The sequence below is a fragment of the Ursus maritimus genome, unplaced genomic scaffold (genome assembly GCF_017311325.1).
Source record: "Ursus maritimus isolate PB19 unplaced genomic scaffold, ASM1731132v1 scaffold_7, whole genome shotgun sequence".
In the NCBI taxonomy this organism is placed as follows: Eukaryota; Metazoa; Chordata; class Mammalia; order Carnivora; family Ursidae; genus Ursus; species Ursus maritimus.
The window spans coordinates 1,379,435-1,398,455 of record NW_024426885.1 but is presented as its reverse complement, the minus strand read 5'-3'; the positions used below and the strand labels follow the sequence as shown (position 1 = coordinate 1,398,455).

General features: G+C 52.7%; 1 long non-coding RNA gene across 3 annotated transcripts; it reads left to right on the top strand.

Moving 5' to 3' along the window:
• Positions 1-571: 571 nt before the first annotated feature.
• LOC103658421 lies at positions 572-4,679 on the top strand. 3 transcript variants are annotated; one of them, XR_567164.2, is made up of 4 exons: positions 572-1,022; positions 2,180-2,249; positions 3,740-4,201; positions 4,401-4,679. It is a non-coding gene; the product is annotated as an uncharacterized LOC103658421 (long non-coding RNA). The 3 variants fall into 3 exon arrangements; XR_567167.2 differs by lacking the exon at positions 2,180-2,249 and having other exon boundaries at positions 575-1,022; XR_567169.2 differs by lacking the exons at positions 572-1,022; positions 2,180-2,249 and adding an exon at positions 1,045-1,136.
• The last annotated feature ends 14,342 nt before the right edge of the window (positions 4,680-19,021 follow it).

The window sequence follows — 19,021 nt, the reverse complement described above, 5'->3', positions numbered from 1 at the left end:
GCTTTCCTGGGGGCCTGGTCGGGGTCCTCAGGGCTACACTGGGCACAATATTCTGAAGGCCCCGGGGGTGTTTTGCAAGCTCTGGAAGTGACTAGGAAAGCCTTGGCCACGGTCTCTGGGGGTGGTGGGGTGGGGATACAAGCCCTTTGTTTCCCTAGAGACCTGGGGCAGCCCTCCCCGCTCTGCCTGCCGCTGACCCTGAGGACAGAACGTCCGGCCCCAGAGGAGGGCTGATCCGCTGCCTTTCTAGACCCTCGAGAAAACGCCGTCCTGGGGAACGAGCCGCCGCGCTGACCGTTCTGTTTCCCTTTCTCTTCCAGGAGAGCACAAGCTTTTCCACGAGTTCCCAGGGATGTCTGTACTGTGCCGGGCTATTTTTGGGAGTCGGCGTGACGAAACCATCAGAACTGTAAACAACCAGCTGTCACTCCGTGTCCCTGGTGCGTAAGGAGCCGGTCTTTCCAAAGGAAGGGCGTCAGGTGACGGGAGCCTGGCCGGCCCTCGCCTGGAAATGTTCAAAACAGGAAGGAGTCCCTAGAGCAGAGGCCCGTTCCTGCCAAGGGCTAGACAGCAGTCCCAGGGGCCGGAGGCTGCTGTTGACTCACCTCTGGCCGCGTGAAGCAACAGCTCAGCTGCTCGTCCGAGAAGAGGCTGTGTGATAACAAACAAGGTGGCGCGGCCCGCAGGCGGAGCAAACACTGCCCTGTGGCCCCGGCACGTGGCGGCCGCGGAGGGAGACCAGAGAAGCACAGATGTGGCCCGCAGCCACACCCAGAGGCTCAGACTGTGGCTCCAGCTCCCGGCGCGCGGCCGCCGTGCCCGCCGCAGGGGCCCCGGGGAAAGAGGCTAAGGGGCTGGTGTGTCCTGGAGGGGACGGAGCCGGCTCCTGAATGACCTGAACGTGCTCAGGAACCCGGGCCGCCCTTGGCTGAGCTCCGCAGCCTGCTGTGACCAGCACCCCCAGGGTCAGGCCGGCACGCGGAGGCCATGCGTCGTCCTGACCGGAAGCGGCAGGGCTGAAGGTAGTCGTGCCCCCAGGCAGCGGTGGGAGGTACAGGCTCCCCGTTTTGCAAGGAGGACACAGACAGGTGCAGTGATGAGCTGGTTCTCAGCGAATGTTGGATCCCCAAGACAGGGTCAGTGATGAGCCTGGGGGGCTGGGGGCAGTGGTGCACTAAGGGGGCTTCGTGGAAGCCCCCTGACCACAGCCAGCGTGGTGGAGTTCTGACCCCCAGCACTTCGGCCCTGCTTAGCCTGGCTCTGTCCTATGTGCAGATCAGTGGGGCTCTTTCTGGCATCGTCTGGAGGGGCCAGGGTCGGACTCTGCAGGGAAGGCCATGACATGCCCGACAGAAGAAGAGGGACCCACCAAAGTTGCAGGGACGGGCTGGCTCAGGTGGCTAGAGAAGAGGTGGTCACACCAAGTGTGGGAGGCAGAAAAGGAGCTCGCTGAGCCGCGGCAGGGGGAGGGGAGGAGGCTTTGCTGGCGCTCCGGGAGCTGGACGTTGCTGTGGAATGACCCCAGGTGCAGCGGACACAGTCTGGGAACCACAGCAGGCTCCTCCAGGACTGGGGGCCAGGGAGTGACCAGAGGGAGCATGAGGGGCAGCAGTGTGTGGACTGGGAACAGGGCGGGGAAGGGTGGGAGGTCAGGAGCCCGAGTGCCCAGAGTGGAGCTGGGTGGCACACCGGCAGGGCCCAGGATTCCCACCAGGGCCGCGCTCTTGAGCTCAAAGCCAGCGCGGTACCTTAGGAGGATAAAACCAGCCACCAGTGGCTTGTTTCCTTGGCCAGACGCTTTCCCAGGACTGGGGTGGGTGGAGCTGGCCAGAAAGACTGTGCATGCCCACGGGAGCCGAGGGCCACCCACCCAGGAGCACTGAGGGTGGTGTCACTCCCAGCTGAGGGTGAGCGCTGGGCTTGGACAACCGCAGAACTCACTCCCGAGCCAGCCCTCGGGCTCTCGCATCACCCTGGACACCCCCGGGCCACATGCCAGCCTGGGATTAGCCACCTGGGGTCCTTCTCTCCTGCTCACCTGCTGGGTCTGGAGGTAACCAGCTGGTAATGGACACACACATGTCCCCATTCCATGTGCACCGCCCCAGTCAAGAGTTTCACTTTTTCTTCTTTGATTTCCCTCCCTTCACGCCCCTGACCACCTTGAACCCACTGCCAGAGGCATTCTTCTACCAGACAGCAACCAGCGTCCAGGAATTAAAGCAAGTGCCCGGCCCCCACTCAAGGCTGTGAGTACCGTCCATGGCCACACCATCCACACTGTCCCATCCACAACCACACCGTCCATGGCCACACCGTCCACACCATCCCATCCACAACCACACTGTCCATGGCCACACTGTCCACACTGTCCCATCCGTGGCCACACTGTCCAAGGCCACACTGTCCACGGCCACCATCCACGGACTCCTTGCTGGCACCCTCCTCACTGCCCCTCCCTGTGCCGAGCGGGAGCCAGGGCACCCCTCGGTGTCTTCCCTCCATATCCACCACATTTTTACTCCTTAACATTATCCTTCTGGGGAAAGAAAAGGAGAGGCGCAGGTGGGGCTTCCCATCCTGTGTAGGAAAGCTGCTCAGAGTTTCTGTCCTTCCTTCCTGATGGCCTGCCTCCTCTGGACCTCCCTGGACCAGCCTCTGCGTTTTCCCACCCCACCCCCAACCTGCCGGGTGTGCGGCCCACACCACTCTCATGCATAACACCTGGCTGTCTTCCCGAGCCCCCGTTGCCTCTGCGGCTGGGGGAGAAGGTGACCACAGCCCTCCTGGGAATTCGCCCTGGGAGCGCCAGTCTGTGCTCATCCTTGGGGAGGGAGCTGGCCACTGGTCCACAAGCTGGCTGGCAGATGTCCTCTGTCTCCGTTGACCCAGGGGCCCACCATTTCCCTTGGACACTCTCCTTGTGCCTCACAGGAAGTGGAGTGGACCAAACAGGCTCCTGGGCGGCCCACCTGCCTGGAGGCACCATCTGGCCTCAGGCTGCGGCCCCTTTCTGGCTGACCCCAGGGAGAAGCTGACCCCCAAGGGGCCCCATTGTCCCTCCCATGGGACAGCTCCAAGGGCAGGACTTCTGCCTGAGGTCGTGATAAAGAGAGAGAAGGGCATTCCTAGGCCTCCCCCACTGTTCCCATCAGTCACCCGCAGATAATGGTAACCCTGACACCTCTTTCCGAGACTGGGAAGAGTCACTTGCTGGGAACGCAGGGGATGGCAGCGTGGAGGGTCCGGGGGGACGCGGGGGATGGCGGAATGGAGGCTCCTAGGGGAACGCAGGGGACACGGGGCAGCGGCGTGGAGAGCCTGAGGGGGATGCAGGGGACGGTGGCGGGCGTGGAGGGCCCCAGGAGGACACCGTCCTAGTGCTTCAGCGGCCCGAGGGCAGGCCTGTCCTGCACGGCAGATCTTGCCTCCTGGTGGTCTGCACCCTGGCTTTTTAAAATGGCGCGTGGGCCCCACCTTTCCCACGTGATCTCCTAGAGGAGGCACTGGGCTCCTGAGCTTTTGCCTGCGTGCTTACGGGCCTCAGGCATCCCTTAAGGCATCAGGTTAACAGGAGATCTTGGGCAGCTTCCTTTGTGTTTCAGACGTCTAAGCTCAGCCACGGGAGGGAAGCCAAGGATCTGGGACGCTGTCACTGTATGACTCCCGAGTGCTGCTGTGTGGGTAGGAACGGGGAACCCCTTGCCTGTGTCACTTGCATCCATGTGATGTCCCGCAGGAAGATGCCTACGAGTGTCCCGTCGACGTGGGTGAGTCAGATGGGCCCTCCACCTCCTCTCCTCGTCCAGCCCTCCTCCACGCGCGGATAACCAGCTCAGCGGTCGGTGATGCGTGTCCTTCTGACGCATCCACTGATGTGTTGTGTAAAGAACGGCTGCGGGCAGGGGTGTTTCCCCCCTGCTGAGCACACCTGCCTTCCCTTCCACTGGCTCGCGGCCGCCCCCTGCTGCCCAGGACACGGAAACGTGGCTGCGCCCCAGAGGGGAAGCCGGAGGCAACTTTGTTCCTGAGAGACCCAGATGGGAAAGACCTTGGGTGGCCTCAGCAGGTGGCCAGAGGGACGTGTACAGCATGATGACATCAGCGGGAAGTAGGAGCGCATTAGGAAGCCTTCCACAACGTAGCAGCCGTGCTGGTCTGCTTACACCAACCTCCAGGCGGACCTGGTCCACGCTGAGAGGTCAGGATGGTGGCTCTGGGACGTGGGGCAGGGCTGGCTGGGAAGGGCCCTGGGAACGCTCGGGGAGGGGGTCCCATTCTGTGTCCCGAGGGGGGTCTGCGTTACACAGATGGACCCCGCTGGCCAGACCCCCCCCCCACCGTGCACCTAAGATCTCTGCCTTTCTGGGGATCCTCACTTCACCGCTCCTCCCCCAAAGAGAAGCTGGAAACGAACCTTGAACCCCAGCGAGTGACGAGCAAGCTGCGGTGTTCGCGGGTGACGGGTCCTGAGGGCTGCGGCTCACGTCTCAACGCGTCACAAAGGAAGGTGGATTGGTGACGGACAGAGGGACGGAGGGGTGGTGACAGAGCAGACCCTGCCGCGCGCTGATCCCGGAAGCTAGACGCAGGGGTGAGTGTGGTCGCACGTGATGCTTTCAACTTTCCCAGATGTGTGGAAATTTACATAATAAAATGTTGGGGGAGGAAAACCCAGACTTTCTTTAAGAACTGAACTTTGCTGTCAAGGGAGAGAAAGGCGGGTGTCTCTTGGGCACGGGGACCTGAAGACGTTTCCGCCCGCGACACCGAGAGCATGCAGACCAAGCGGAGCTTTTCTGGGGATGTCGAAGCAGGGCGCGTGCACAGGTCTGCTCGGGGTGGAAGGAGCCTGCCGTGCCCGGGTGCCGTGGGGGCCGCCGGCTGGCCTGAAGGACAGTTTCCCCCATAAGACTTGTCCTTTGTCTGGGGACGTGGGCGTGTGTGTTTGCAGGCTTGGTCCCTTGGTCGGCTCTGGTCGTCTGTGGAGCACGTGGTTTGAGTCTTCGTGAGGCTCCAGCAGCTGAGGTGTGGCTCTGGGGGAGGAGGAAGAGCAAGGGGGAACCAAGCCCTGGAGGGACTGTGCATGAACAGGCGAGGGTTCCCGGGAAAAGACAGACAGACATAGCTTTCTGGACATAAGCAAAGTCATCTCAGGACCCCGGCCGTCCCGCAGAAGCAGAGAAGGACAAACAGCCACGTGAGACAGGAGAGAACCCAGTCACGCGAGGGACAGTGGATCAGGGGCACGACGCCCAGGGCTGGTTCCCAAGGGAAGACGGACCCTGGAGCCGTGAGCTCGGCAGGATCCAAACCCCTCTGAGCCCTCAGATGCGGGACCGACCCGAGCCAGAGCATGGAGGTGCCGACCCCGGCCGGCCTCGCGTCCTGACCTGCACTCGGTCACCTTCAGATGCCCTCTGCCCCGACTCCACGCTGAGTCCCGTCGGCGCGAGGCCCTCGGTGCCTGTGCGCCCCCTTCGCTTCCACCCTCCCCAGTGCTGTCGTTGGGGGAGACGTGGCTTTGGGAAGGCTCCAGGGTTCTCCTTCCTCGTTGCAGGTAAAACCCTTCCTTTTCCCGTTCTCTGGCTTGGTTGTGTCTCTCGGCTCGACGCCCCCAGAGGGACCCCAGTCTCAGGTGACAGCCGTGGTCTCGGGGTGGGGGTGGGTCTTGAGTGCGTCGCAGTGAGGGCAGCGTGTGCCGGGGTCACCGGTAGCGTGTGACTTGCACGCTCGGTGCACAGGCGTGTGCAAAGTGCCGCAGAGCGGGCTTGGAGTCGGTCCAGACCAGGTGGAGCTGCAGGCCAGGGAGCGGGGTCTGTGGGGTGAGTGAGGGGGGTCGGAGGCTCAGGGTTGGGGCGTGCCCCTGGCGGACGTGGGCACACGTGGAGGGGGCGGGCAGGGGAGGCGCACCAATTGTTTGTTGAAGGAACCGAGCGGAAGGCACAGACCCGTGCGCAACCACGGAAGAGACGCGTCTGTCAGCCCAGGCGCCTGTAACAGATCATCACGGAGTAGGCGGCCTAAGCGACTGGTTTCCCCCAGCCCCGGAGGCTGGAGGTCGGGTCCTGGGGGGCCCTTCCTGCTGCAGAGTGCTGACTTCTCGCTGAGTCCCTCAGGGTGGAGAGAGAAGGAAGCCGCTCTCTCTGATGCTGATTGGCCTCGAGTCCCATCACGGGCCCCACCCTCATGACCTCTGCCCCGAGTGACCTCCCAAAGTCCCCAGCCCCTAAAGCCATCACCCAGGGGAGGAGGGTTTCAACATAGGCATTGGAGGAGGGGCAGCACACGCGTTCCTTCCATATCAGAAGCTGGGACGGTTCGGGCCAGTTTAATCAAGTCCTGATTTTTATGCCAAAGAGATTTGGTATTGGCCGTAACAACAGGACAACAGCCCAGCGTGGGCGCGTCTGTCCTTCATGAAGACGGCTGACCTCCATTTTGCAGGTGAGGAATCAAGGCACCGTGGGGGTGAGTGTCCTGGTGACCAAGAGGAAACGGCAGAGCTGGACTTGGGACCTCGGTCACGGGCTCCTGAGCCGATGCACGGAACCGCTAAGCCACCGTGCCAGCGTCTGCCACTTAGGACGAGGGAATGTGCCCCTCAGCAGCGTCGTTGGAGAGGACGCTGGTGGGGGCAAGGTTACAACAGCAGGTCTGGGCTACTGAGCTAGGCTCAGGTGGTTGTTGGAAGCCATTACCTCTGTGGACACCTCTGGTTACCTGACTTTTAGGGCGTGCGCATCTTTCCAAGAAACCTAATCCAGAAACAATGCTGGCATTTGCAAGAAATGAATGCAATGAAGGTCCACTTCATTTATTCATCTACTCATCCATCCCTCCATTCCTCCCTCCATTCCTCCATCCATTCATCCATCTATCTATTCATCCCTCCTTCCTTCCATCCATCCATCCATCCCTCCATCCCTCCATCCCTCCATCCATCCATTCATCCATCTAGTCAACCATCCGTCCATCCATCTGTCCATCCATCCATCCTTCCACCCTTCCTTCCTTCCATCCATCCATTTGTTTATCTATTTATTCATCCATCCCTTCATCCTTCCTTCAAAGGTTCCTTGAGAAAGTAACTTGGAGTCAAAAACAGAAGAAAAAGTGTTTCTCCCAACTATGAAGAACATGTTCAAAGGTCCTGAGGCACAGGAAGTAGGAGGATTTGGGGAAAAGATACCTGTTCATCATGAAACAAAATAAGCAAACAGAAGAGGGTGCTAAAGACAAGTTGGGGGAGATAAGAAGAGGGCACGTTGTAGAGTCTTGTGGCCACATGGAGCATTTTGGGCTCCACCTGAGGACAATGAGATGCTTTCGATGCTGGCTGATGGCTTATAAACAGGGGATGGGCGCTATGAGATTTGTGTTTTTAGAAGGTCATGCCAAAGGACTAAGGTGGTGTCCAGAGGGACTGGAGAAAGAAGGGGGCAGGCGTCGGTCATGGTCCTCTCGTGCATCTGTATGGAGCCTGCTAGGCGACAGGCACTGCTTTGGGCTGGGACGATGGTATGAGGCAGAGCAAGGAGGATGGTCTGTGTCCTTGTGAATTCTGGGTTCTAGTGGGAGAGACACACGAGACAGGTGCTCGAATGGCATGTCATCTCAGAGGTCAGTTCACATAAGGGAGAAAAAGTGTAGTTGGACACAGACTGGGGGAGGGTTGCTGTCTCACCTGGTCTGTGTAGGGAGGGCTGCTGGGGGTGATGTCTTCACAGTCTTCAAGGAAGCGAGGGAGGAAGGGAGGAGTGTCCTCCAAGGGGACCAGGCTGTGCAGCAGAGGAGTGTCCTCCAAGGGGACCGGGCCCTGCAGCAGCTGCAGCAGACAGGGAGGGGCCAGCCAGGCGCCGGGCCAGCAGCAGGGATCCCGTGTGGCTGGGGCGTGGATACCGGCAGAGAGGGAGCGGAGACCCGGCAGAGAGGGAGCGGAGACCGGCCGCGGCGGGAGTGAACTGCCCACAGGCTAGGGCCGAGCTCTGGGGGCTGCTGAGGGAGGGCAAGAATGCCGGACGCTGGGCTGTCCTGGGTGGGGCGGGGGTGGGAAAGCTGGAACCTTTCCATCAGAAGGTAGAGTCGCGGTGAGAGCGAGCCGCAGCAGCTGTTGCCGGGTTGGGATCAGGCGTGAGAAAGAGAGGATCGGGAAGCCTGCAGGTTTGTGGCCCACGCAGGGATCGAACGCACCACGCTGGAAGGACTGCAGGACAAACAGGCTGGCAGGAGCCGCACGCCCGCCGTCAGCATGGGCCGGGGACTTTGAGACCCCTTCCTTCCAGGGCACAGATGATGGGGAAATGAGACGGGGAGGGGAGGGGAAGAGGGGGTTTGTGATGGATGGGCAGGGTCAAAACTGAGAGGGACTGGGGGCATGTGGGCGGCCGGAAGGGAGCCCGCAGCCCATCCCTTGCCATGGTCCTGCTGGTGGTCTGGGATGTTTGGCCACTGAACCCACCCTCTGCATGGTCCCGCCGTGTATCTCCGTTACGCTGGCAAGTGCTGGCTTGACTGGGCCGCGGCAGCCCCGTCACACCGGCAGCGTGCTCTCACGCGGGGCCTGTTGTTCGCTGTTCCCTGGTGGGAATGCTCTCTCTCCAGAGACCTCCATGGCTATCTCTCTCAAACTGACCTTATTAGGTCACATGCCCTCCTTATATGTGATAGAAAGCTCCTCTCCCTGCTGCTATTGCTGGAATGTTCTGACCTGCCTTACCCTGCATTTATTTTTCTCTAGGTGTTCTCGCTCTGGAAGGGGCCTGGTGGTGATGCGGGGGCGGGGCGCCCAGGGGGCTGATGATGTCCACTGTCGTCTGTGTTAATGACAGTGACGGACACTGAGAAGAGGGTCACTCAGGGCCACTGAGCAGACCCGGGAACCTGTGTGTGGCTCTTCTCTCACGCCATCCCCAAGTGGACATCCGTAGTCTCGGCCCGCCCGGCGGCGTTCTTGCCGGGTTTGGCAGCCTCTTCCTTGGTTTTCCTCTGGAAACGCTGTCTGCCCGAGTGGTTCAGGCGTGGTTGGCAGGCGCCGTCCTGGGATCCATGGGAAAGAGGAGCAGGCGTGGTGCTGGTGTTGCTGAGCGGTGGGTGTCTGGGGGCTGCGGTGCCATCCTCCCTGCCTCCTGGAGGAGCCGACCAGGACGGAGGCCGCGGGGTAGGGCAGAGGGGGGAGGGCCCGGCAGGGAGAGCGTCATGAGCAGTACACTTGGCTCACAGCCTCAGGCCTGCTTTCAGTCCGAACCCAACCCAAGCCTCGGACCCCTCAGCCGCCTCGCCCCGCTGTCGTGCGCCCGTGGCCCCCAGGGGAATGGAAAGCTCGGGATAATCCCCAGATTACCGAAAGCCGATACCTCCTGACAGCGAGGTCAATTCCCTGAATTGTCCCGGAGGCTTCCTTGTTTTCTCTCTTCTCCCTTAAACACTGGTTCTTGGTCTTAAAAGATGCCGGCCTTTGCTCTGTAATGGGTTTCAGCAGGCGAATTCTCCGTGCGGACAGACCATGCTTGCTGCATTGGGAGAGCTCTCTGCTGGGACGGCTGAGCGCCGGCCTGTGCTGCGGGCACTCCAAGCCCGCCCTCCAGGCCTCGGCTTGAGCCTCTGGAAGGTGAGGGAATTCCCTCCTTTCTCGTGATTCTTCCCTAATGTGGAAGGTTTCTGGTGTTCTGTTGGTATTTTGGAAACCGAGATAGTTAATGTAATATGGAAAAGTCTATGGAACACACAGGTGCGGCTGGAAGAATAATTATAAAATAAATACGCTGTGGCCGCTGCCCGAGTTGGGAGAGAGCCCGTGGGCCCCGCGGCAGCCTCCTGCGTGTCCTCCCCGTCCCCGCAGCCCCCAAAGGCAACGCCGCCCCGATTCGGACTGTGAACAGTTCAGCTTCTCTCTGCGCTCGCCTGGCCCTGTACGTACGTGAACAGAGTTCCGCGGGCTCAGGTCTGCATGTCATGTGATGTGAAAGGCGAAGGGCTTCCGTGACCTGGGGAGAACCCAGGGTGGACACAGTGGACCATATCAGCAGGTGCCCAGTCTTGCTTCTTAAGAAAACTTCTGTGCAGTGATTCACAAATAGGGACGTCCGTGGATCTCCCACGAACAGCCGAAGCGGTGTAGACTGAGGCCGACACCCTGTGGCCCACACTCCTCTGAGACCCCCTCACCTGGCCGATTGCCACGGAGCCAGCGCGTTCTAGACGGGGTGCGAATGGTGCCAGCACCCTCCGCGCCGTGTGGCCCGCGTCAGCAGAACCCTGGGTGGACTCGGGGTGCAGGTGCTTACTCACGTGCTGGCCTGGGACGCCAGGCTGGGGGCAAGCTCCCTGGAGAGTAGACACCGAAAACCGGGAATGCTGCCTCAAAGGACAGGCACACTTCACTCTTCAAGAAGCTGCCCGTTTTTCAAAGCCGCAGTCGCGTTTTGTGCTCCCAGCACCACGTGCGAGGGTCCCGTCGCGCCTCACCGTCCCCAGGATGGGGAGCTGCCAATGCCTCTGACTTGGGCCGAGTGGGTGCGGCTGTTCGTTGACCGTATTTTATTTTATTTTTTATTTTTATTTTTTAAAAATTTTATTTATTTATGTGGCAGAGAGACAGCCAGCGAGAGAGGGTACACAGGCAGGGGGAGTGGGAGAGGAAGAAGCAGGCTCCCAGCAGAGGAGCCTGATGTGGGACTCGATCCCAGAACACCAGGATCACACCCTGAGCCGAAGGCAGACGCTTTAACGACTGCGCTACCCAGGCGCCCCTGTTGACCGTATTTTAAACCGCTTCTCCGGTGCCTTCTCTGGGGAGCATATTTCCAGGCCCTTCTTGGCTACTCAGGGCTCCTCTGGGAAACTGTCCGTTCAAATCTGCTCATGGTTTTTTTTAAAAAGATATTTTATTTATTTACTTGAGAGAGAGAGCACAAGCGGAGGGAGGGGCAGAGGGAGAGTCTCAAGTAGGGTCCCGCTGAGCAGGGAGCCCGACGTGGGGCTCGATCCCAGGGCCGTGGGACTATGGCGTGAGCCGCAGGCAGACGCGTCACGACTGAGCCACCCAGGAGCCCCTAACTCTGTTCATGGTTTTATTGAGTTGTTTTCCCTCTTTGGTACATGGAATGCGAACGCTCTCTTCTAATCCGTCTTCCCATATATTTTCTCAACAGTGTCTTTCGGTGACGTCTGCTGGGCGTTATGATTGTTCTTGTTTTTCAGAGAACCAATTTTTGGTTTTCTCAATTTTCTCCATTGTTTGTTTTCTATTCTACTGACGTCTCCTGCCTTGATGGTTTCCTTCTCTGTTCTTCGGTTTTAATTTGCTCCTCTACTTCTAGAGGCATGAGGCACCTTCTCTTTCCAGCATAAGCATTTCCAGCCGTAACTTTCCCTCAGGAGTGTTTACTGGTACGCACAAGTTTTGCCATCTAGTGTTTTCATTATCGTTCAGTTTAAAGCAGTTTCTCATTTCTCTTGTGATTTCCTTTCTGATCCACGCATCATTTAGAAGTGTGTTGTTTAGTTCCCAGGTATTTGGGATTTTCTAGATACCGCACTTCACTTGATAGAAATCTATGTGTGGGGCGCCTGGATGGCTCAGTCGTTAAGCGTCTGCCTTCGGCTCAGGGCGTGATCCCGGCATTGTGGGATCGAGCCCCACATCAGGCTCCTCCACTATGAGCCTGCTTCTTCCTCTCCCACTCCCCCTGCTTGTGTTCCCTCTCTCGCTGGCTGTCTCTGTCAAATAAATAAATAAAATGTTTTAAAAAAAATCTACGTGTTTATGAATTTAATGCCATGTGGTCAGAGAACATACTCTTTATGACGTCAGTGTTCCAAAGTTTCTGGAGATTTGTTTGATGGCTCAGCGTATGGGAGATCCTGGGGAATGTCCCCGGTGTGTGTAGGAAGAGCGTGGATCCCGCTGGTTTTAGTGACGGGTGAGTTGCGCGATAGTGTCGTTAGAGCCTGCGTCCTCACGCTGTCCTGTCCATGCGTCCGTAACTGGCATGACAGGCTGGTGGAGTCTCTGGTGTGGGTTTTTGTTTTCCTTTAGCTCTGCCCATGTTTGCTCCGCGTAGTTGCGAGATTTGCTCTTGGACGTGTATACATTTAAGACTGTGATGTCTTCATGATTAATTGACCTTTTCATCATTCCCAAATACCCATTTTTATCCCTGGTAATACTACTTGTCTTGAAGCCCACTTTGTCTGAAGTTAGTATAGACACGCCAGGATCGAGATTGGATGTTTTCCCCTATTTCTCCTTTTTTTTTTTTTTTTAAAGATTTTATTTATTATTTATGTGACAGAGACAGAGACAGCCAGCAAGAGAGGGAACACAAGCAGGGGGAGCGGGAGAGGAAGAAGCAGGCTCATAGTGGAGGAGCCTGATGTGGGGCTCGATCCCGTAACGCCGGGATCACGCCCTGAGCCGAAGGCAGACGCTTAACCGCTGTGCCACCCAGGCGCCCCTCCCCTATTTCTCCTTTTACTCTCAACCTGTCTGTATCTTTTTCGTGTAAATAGCATGTCGTTTGATCTTACTTTTTACCCGACTCTAACGATCTCTTTTAGTTGCAATATTCAGTGCATTTACATTTATTTTACTAGTCACGTGTTTGGACTCAACCATCTCTGTACTGGGTTTTCACTGTTCTCATTTGCTCCTTGGTTCTTTGATCCTCTTCTTTTCTTTCCTACCTGCTCTGTGACTGTGTATGACTTCAGAAGTTCATCTAGAGGATAGGATACACCTTTAAATTATCAAAAACTTATCAGAAACAGCATATTATTTAACAAGGAAAATGGCAAGAAGCTTAGAATTCTGTTCTTTCATTTCTAGGCCCTCATCTTCGTGCAAGCATGTCCCATATTTTACTTGTATAAGTGACATAAACCTTCCAGGACATTATTGTTTTAAACAGTCAGGGTCTTTAAGAAGATGTAATGCTGCATGTTATATGTATAATTTTTGAAGATCCTTTATATTTACCAATATACTTAAACTAGTTACCATTTCTGGTGTTACCTATTCCTTCCTAAAGAATGAAGATTCTATCTGGTCTCATCATGTCTCCTTCCCACAGAACCTCTCTCAGCATGTGTGTCTGTGTGTGAGTGTGCACGCGTGTGTAGGGTGTGTCTGCTGGGGACACGTTCTTTCAGCCCTCATCTATCTGAAAAGGTCTCTTGCATCAAATCGCAGAAGGATGTTTTTGTTGCATACAGAATTCTAAGTTGACAGGCTTGTCCACCAGCATTTTAAAGCTGTTGTTCCATTGTCTTCAGTCTTGTATCACTTCTGATAAAACGTAGGCCTTGTTCTTTTTTTGTTCTGTTGAATACGTTGTGTTTACTTTCGAGATTGTTCTTGTCTTTGTTTTCAGCTTGATTATGATGTGCCTAGGTGTGCTTTCCTGTATTTATCCTCCTCGGAGGTCTCTGAGCTTCCCGGATCTGTGGTCAATATCTTTCATTAATTTGGGATATTTTCAGCTATTACCTCTTCAAGTATTTATTCTGCCCTGTTCGCTTTCTCTTCTCCTTCTGGGTCTCCAGCTGTATACCTTGCACGCGTTACAGTTTGATATTTTCCATACATCTCGGGTAGGATTTTCTATTTATGTTTTCTTGGTGCTCCAGTGCAGATGATTCTACTGATATGTCTTCGACTTCACCAGTCTTTTCTTCTTCATTCAGTCTGTTGATAGTATCACAAACTAGTTGATCTTTGATGTATTTTTCACTTCTAGCATTTCTCACATTTCCATTTCACTCAGAGATACATGTGCCTGCCTGTGGAAACTTGCTGTGGGTGTGGACGGGACCTGGTGACTTGTGTCTTGTGAACAGAGTACGGACAGCTGGGGGTTGCTAGCTTTGAGATGAGGCCCTACAAGACTGTGACTTCCATCTCGCACACTCTCTTCTCGTGAGCTGGCTCTGATGAAGCAGACTGCCATGCCGGGACTGTCTGCTGGAGAAGTCTTTTTGGCAAGGAGGTGAGAGATGAGGCCCCAAGTCTAACAGCCTGAGAGAAAAGCACAGCCAGCAGCCTCTCCAAAACTTTTATGTAGTCCTGTGAGAGAACCTGAAAAGGAGGGCCCGCCTAAGCTGTGCCCAGGTTCTTGACCACAAATATTGTGAAATAAATAAAGGTGTATTGTTTTCCTCTAAGTTTTGGGGTCATTTATTACGTAGTGATAAATAATGAATACACACACCGCTGGGATTCTCATTGCGATTGTATTACCCTTTAAGCTCACTTTGAGGAGAATTGACTTCTTTACCATAGTTGTTTTCCAGGCGAAGAACATAGCATAACTCTACATTATTTACATTTTCTTTAACATCTCTCAATACATTTTCATAATTGTATCCATAGATCTTACAATTTTTATGCCATTATAAACGGTTTCTTTTTTGTTTTTAAAATTTTTTCTTCTAAATGATTTTTGTGGATAGATTTTAATTCAGCTAAGCTCTTTTATTAATTCTTATCTGTGAAGACTTTTAGATTTCCTACATGTACAATGACATCATCTGCAAATAATAATAGTTTCTTCTTTCTTTTTCAATCTATAGCCATTTGGTTGTGTTGCTGTTGCATTACGATGATGTCTAGGGCCCCAAGTACAATGTAGAATAAAAATCATGATTGTGGGCATGTGTGTCTTAGTCCTGGTCTCATGGACATTTTCATCAAGCAGGATGAACTGTCATTTCACCAGGATGATCTTGGGTGTAGTTTTGTTTTCCTTTTTTTAAGAAGATACCCTTCACCAGATTTGAGAAATTCATCTCAATTCCAAATTTGCTTAGATTTTTTAAAAAATTGTGAATCAATGTTGAATTTTATCTGCTAATTTTCCTGCATTTATTTTCCCACTCACATTTACTAATTGCACATTTACTAATGTAAGATTGACCGATGACTCCTTTTTTCTCATACTGTTCTTAAGTTGGGGATTTTTACCCATTTTTCTATTATCTGGAGGAGTTTGTATCAGATTTTATCTTTTGTTCCTTGCACATTTGGTGAAAACTGCCAATAAAGCCATCTGTGCTTAGAATTTTATTTAGGGGAATTTTTTTAAAGTCACATTTTTCTGAGTTAATTTTGCTACATTTCTAGGAATTTGTACATTTCATTTCAAATTTCAAATTTATTGGCATAGAATTTATTTACATATTCTTATTATTTTAATATCTGAAGGATTTTTGTAAATCTGTCAGAAGCTTGTGAATTATATGGGTATTTTCAGAGAACCCATTTTGGCTTAGTTTATCCTCTCTGTCATATGTTTCCCTCATTTCATCACGTTCTGCCTTATATTTATTAGTTTCTCCTATTATTCATTTTGCCTGGGTTTGTCATTTTTCTAGATTCCAGAGGTAGATGCTTGTCTGCTTCCTTTCCACTGTTTTCCACTGCTGTATTCACCCAGACATAAAAACACCAAGTATACTTTAGCTGCATTCCATAAATTTTATATTTAGTATTTTCACCTTTGCTTATTTAAAAGAATCTTCTGATTTTTATCATGGTTTATCCTTTGACCAAAATGAATTATTTAGAAGTGCATTTATTAATTTCCAAACATAGGGCTATTTTCTAGTTATCTTTTTGTTATTGATTTCCAGCTTAATGGCATGCTCAGAGAATATACTCTGTATGATTTTAATTCTTGGAAATTTTTTGAGACTTGCCCAGAACCACTTGGGCTTGAAAATATTGTGTGTTTTTGAATACAGTCTTGTACAGATGACTGTTAGATCAAGTTTGTTAATGGGGTTGTTCAAATTTTTTATAAACTTATGGCTTAATTTTCTGTTTATTCGAATAATTATTGAGACAGAAATATTATTTCCTTCCACTTGGTTATGTATTTTTCTATTTCTTTAATTTTTATTTTAATTTTTTTAAAAGATTTTTTATTTATTCATTAGAGATAGAGAGAGAGCAAGAGGGAGCACAAGCAGGGAGAAGGGCAGAGAGAGAGGGAGAAGCAGGCTCCCTGTCAAGCAGGGACCCCAATGTGGGGATTGATCACAGGACCCTGGGGTCATGACCTGAGCTGAAGGCAGACGCTTCACCTACTGAGCCACCCAGGCGCCCTGTTTCATATCTTTTAGACCTAAGTTATTACATGCATACACATTTAAAATTCATGTATCTCCCTGATGACTTGAACCCCTTATTCTTTTTTTTTTTTTAAGATTTTATTTATTTATTTGACAGAGAGAGAGACAGCCAGCAAGAGAGGGAACACAAGTAGGGGGAGTGGGAGAGGAAGAAGCAGGCTTCCCACTGAACAGGGAGCCTGATGCGGGGCTCGATCCCAGGACCCTGGGATCATGACCTGAGCCAAAGGCAGATGCTTAACTACTGAGCCACCCAGGTGCCCCCAAATTATTTTCTTATACACAATGCATCATTTTCCCTGGGCTGCTTTCAGGATATATATTTTTTTGTCTTAGTTACCAAATTGGGCAAGTTTTCAGCCATTATTTCTTCAAATATTTTTTCTTAACCACACTTTCCTCTTTTTCCAGGAGTTTGATAACAAAAATGTGAGCCCTTCCAGTATTGTGCCAGGTCCTGGAGTCTCTGTTCATTTGTTTTTCAATCTTCTTTTCCTCTCTGTAATACAAGTGAATCATTTCTATCGCTCTGTTTCGAGTTCATTGCCTCTTTCCTCAGTCATCTTCATTCCACTATTGAGTCTCTCTAGTGAGGTTTTTATTTTGGTTATTATATTTTTTTAGCTGTAATATTTCCAGTTGATTCTTCTTTATATTTTCTATTTCTTTTTTTTTTTAAGTTTTTATTTATTTATTTTAGAGGGGGTGGAGAGGGGAGGTGCAGACGGGGAAGAAGAGGGAAAGGGAGAGGGAAAGAGAGAGAATCTCCAGCAGACTCCACGCTGAGCAAGGATCCTGACTTGGGGCTGGATCCCACGATGCCCAGAGATCATGACCTGTGCTGAAACCAAGAGTCAGACGCTTAACTGAATGAGCCACCCAGGCGCCCCAATATTTTCTGCTTCTTGGCTTTCCACTTTCTCAAGAGTGTTTACTGTTATTGGTTGCAGCCTTTCTATAGTACTTGCCTCGTCAGATAATCACAAGGTCTGTTGTTCAGCATTGGTGACTGTTAACTCTTTACATTACAGTTGGGATTTTCATGGTCCTTTGTTTGCTGGGTAATTTTGGATTGTATCCTGCACATATTGAATGCTATGCTGTGAGACCCTGGGACTTTCTGAGTTACGGAGAATGTCGATATATTTCATTGTATTAGGTGTGTGACGCACTTGAGTTCATGCTGAATGCTCCATCCGACCTGTGCGGTGCTATTCGAGTCTGTCCTTTGGGTGCACCACCCAGTGGGACCTAGGCAGTGGCCATTGTGCCCTCTTGCAGTCTGTGGTAGGCTGATTAGGGCCACATGCGTGCCTGTGCAGCCCAGAGCTGATGCCAGGACATCACACACAACTTTCTCAAATCACTTTTCTCAGTTACCCCTTTCTGTAGTCTCCCCAATACTTTCCAGCTTCCTGGAGCTTCTCTTTTCGGGCATTTTCCCAGAAAGCTTTGTTACATACTTCTTTTTTTTTTTTTTTTTTAAGATTTTTACTTATTTGAGAGAGAGCACAGAGGGAGAGGGAGAAGCAGACTCCCCACTGAGCAGGGAGCCTGATGCAGGACTCGATCCCAGGACCCTGGGATCATGACCTGAGCAGAAGGTGGACGCTTCACCGACTGAGCCCCCCAGGCACCTTGTTACATACTTCTGATGACTGCACCTGTATCTTGGGCGTTGTGGGAGGAGGAGAAGGACATAAAGCAACAGGGATTTGCCCAACTGTTTTTGGAACAAAGTCCCCCAGTTAGAGAGGGAGATAGTCCCCCCTAGAGTGTTAGGCTTCTGTGGTCTCTGTTGTTGTTGTCACCACCCTGGGTTATGCGGGGCTGGGGCAGAGAGAACAAAGTAAGGAAAAAGTTAGAGGGAGGATGTACTCCCCCCTCACTAAGCATCAGGAGAGCCCTTCTATTTCTTGAGCTGAAACTGGAATGCATCTCTTGGAATGTTCCCTGTTTATGCCCATGCCCACTTCCAGGTTTGGGACTGGAATTAATCCATGCTGGGAAATAAGAGAAACTCACCCCCAGTTTGGTGGTGCCCCAAATTCCAGTCTTTCCCCTAGATCTACCTGCTACCGTTTACCTTCCAGAATCCTTAAATAGCTACTCCATGCTTTCTGTTCAGATTTTATAGCTTCATTTGAACAGAAATGGCCAGGGAAGGGGGCGTGTAGGTTGGGGCTATGCTTACTCCATTTTACCAAGACCAGAATTCTCTGTTGATGACTGTTTCTCCAACCGTAGCGGAGTTTCCACTTTCATTTAGATTTCTGGCCTGGTAAGTCCTCATATATGTTTGAAATGTTTTTATGTTTTGTTTTGTTTTGAATTTGCTGCTACAGACACTGAACTGGCCCAAGTTTATGTCACGAAATGTTGTTACACTTTGTACGATCTTTGTATACTTACTTACCTTTGGTCTTGAAAAACGTTCAAATGTATAGAGAAGTTGTAGTTATAGTGACTTTTCTCACGCTGTTCCCTCGTCTAAGATTGCTCACTTCATGGTGGCCCCTTTGCCGCGGCCCCACAGGAAAGAGCCAGCTCGGTGCTTCCCCAGGATTCGGGCACTCGCCTCGCCAATGTCTGCCTTTGTGCCTTGAGGAGGGGAGAACCTTTGGGCCACTCTGGGGGAAACAGCCAAGGCTGTGGGTAGGGTGCACATGATAAGTCCTCTCCAACTTGGCTGTGTCCCTCACCTGTCGGATGTTCGAGATGGAGAGGGAAGTCTACCCAATGGCATTTGCCAGCAGCGTGTCTGGTTCCCCTCTTTCCTTGGAAGGGTAGCTGTTCGCCTACACGATGACCGGGGACCGAGAAGCAGCAGCTTTGGAGGATGGGGTTAAGGAGGTCTGGGAAGGAGCAGGTGGGTGGATGGACCTTTTGG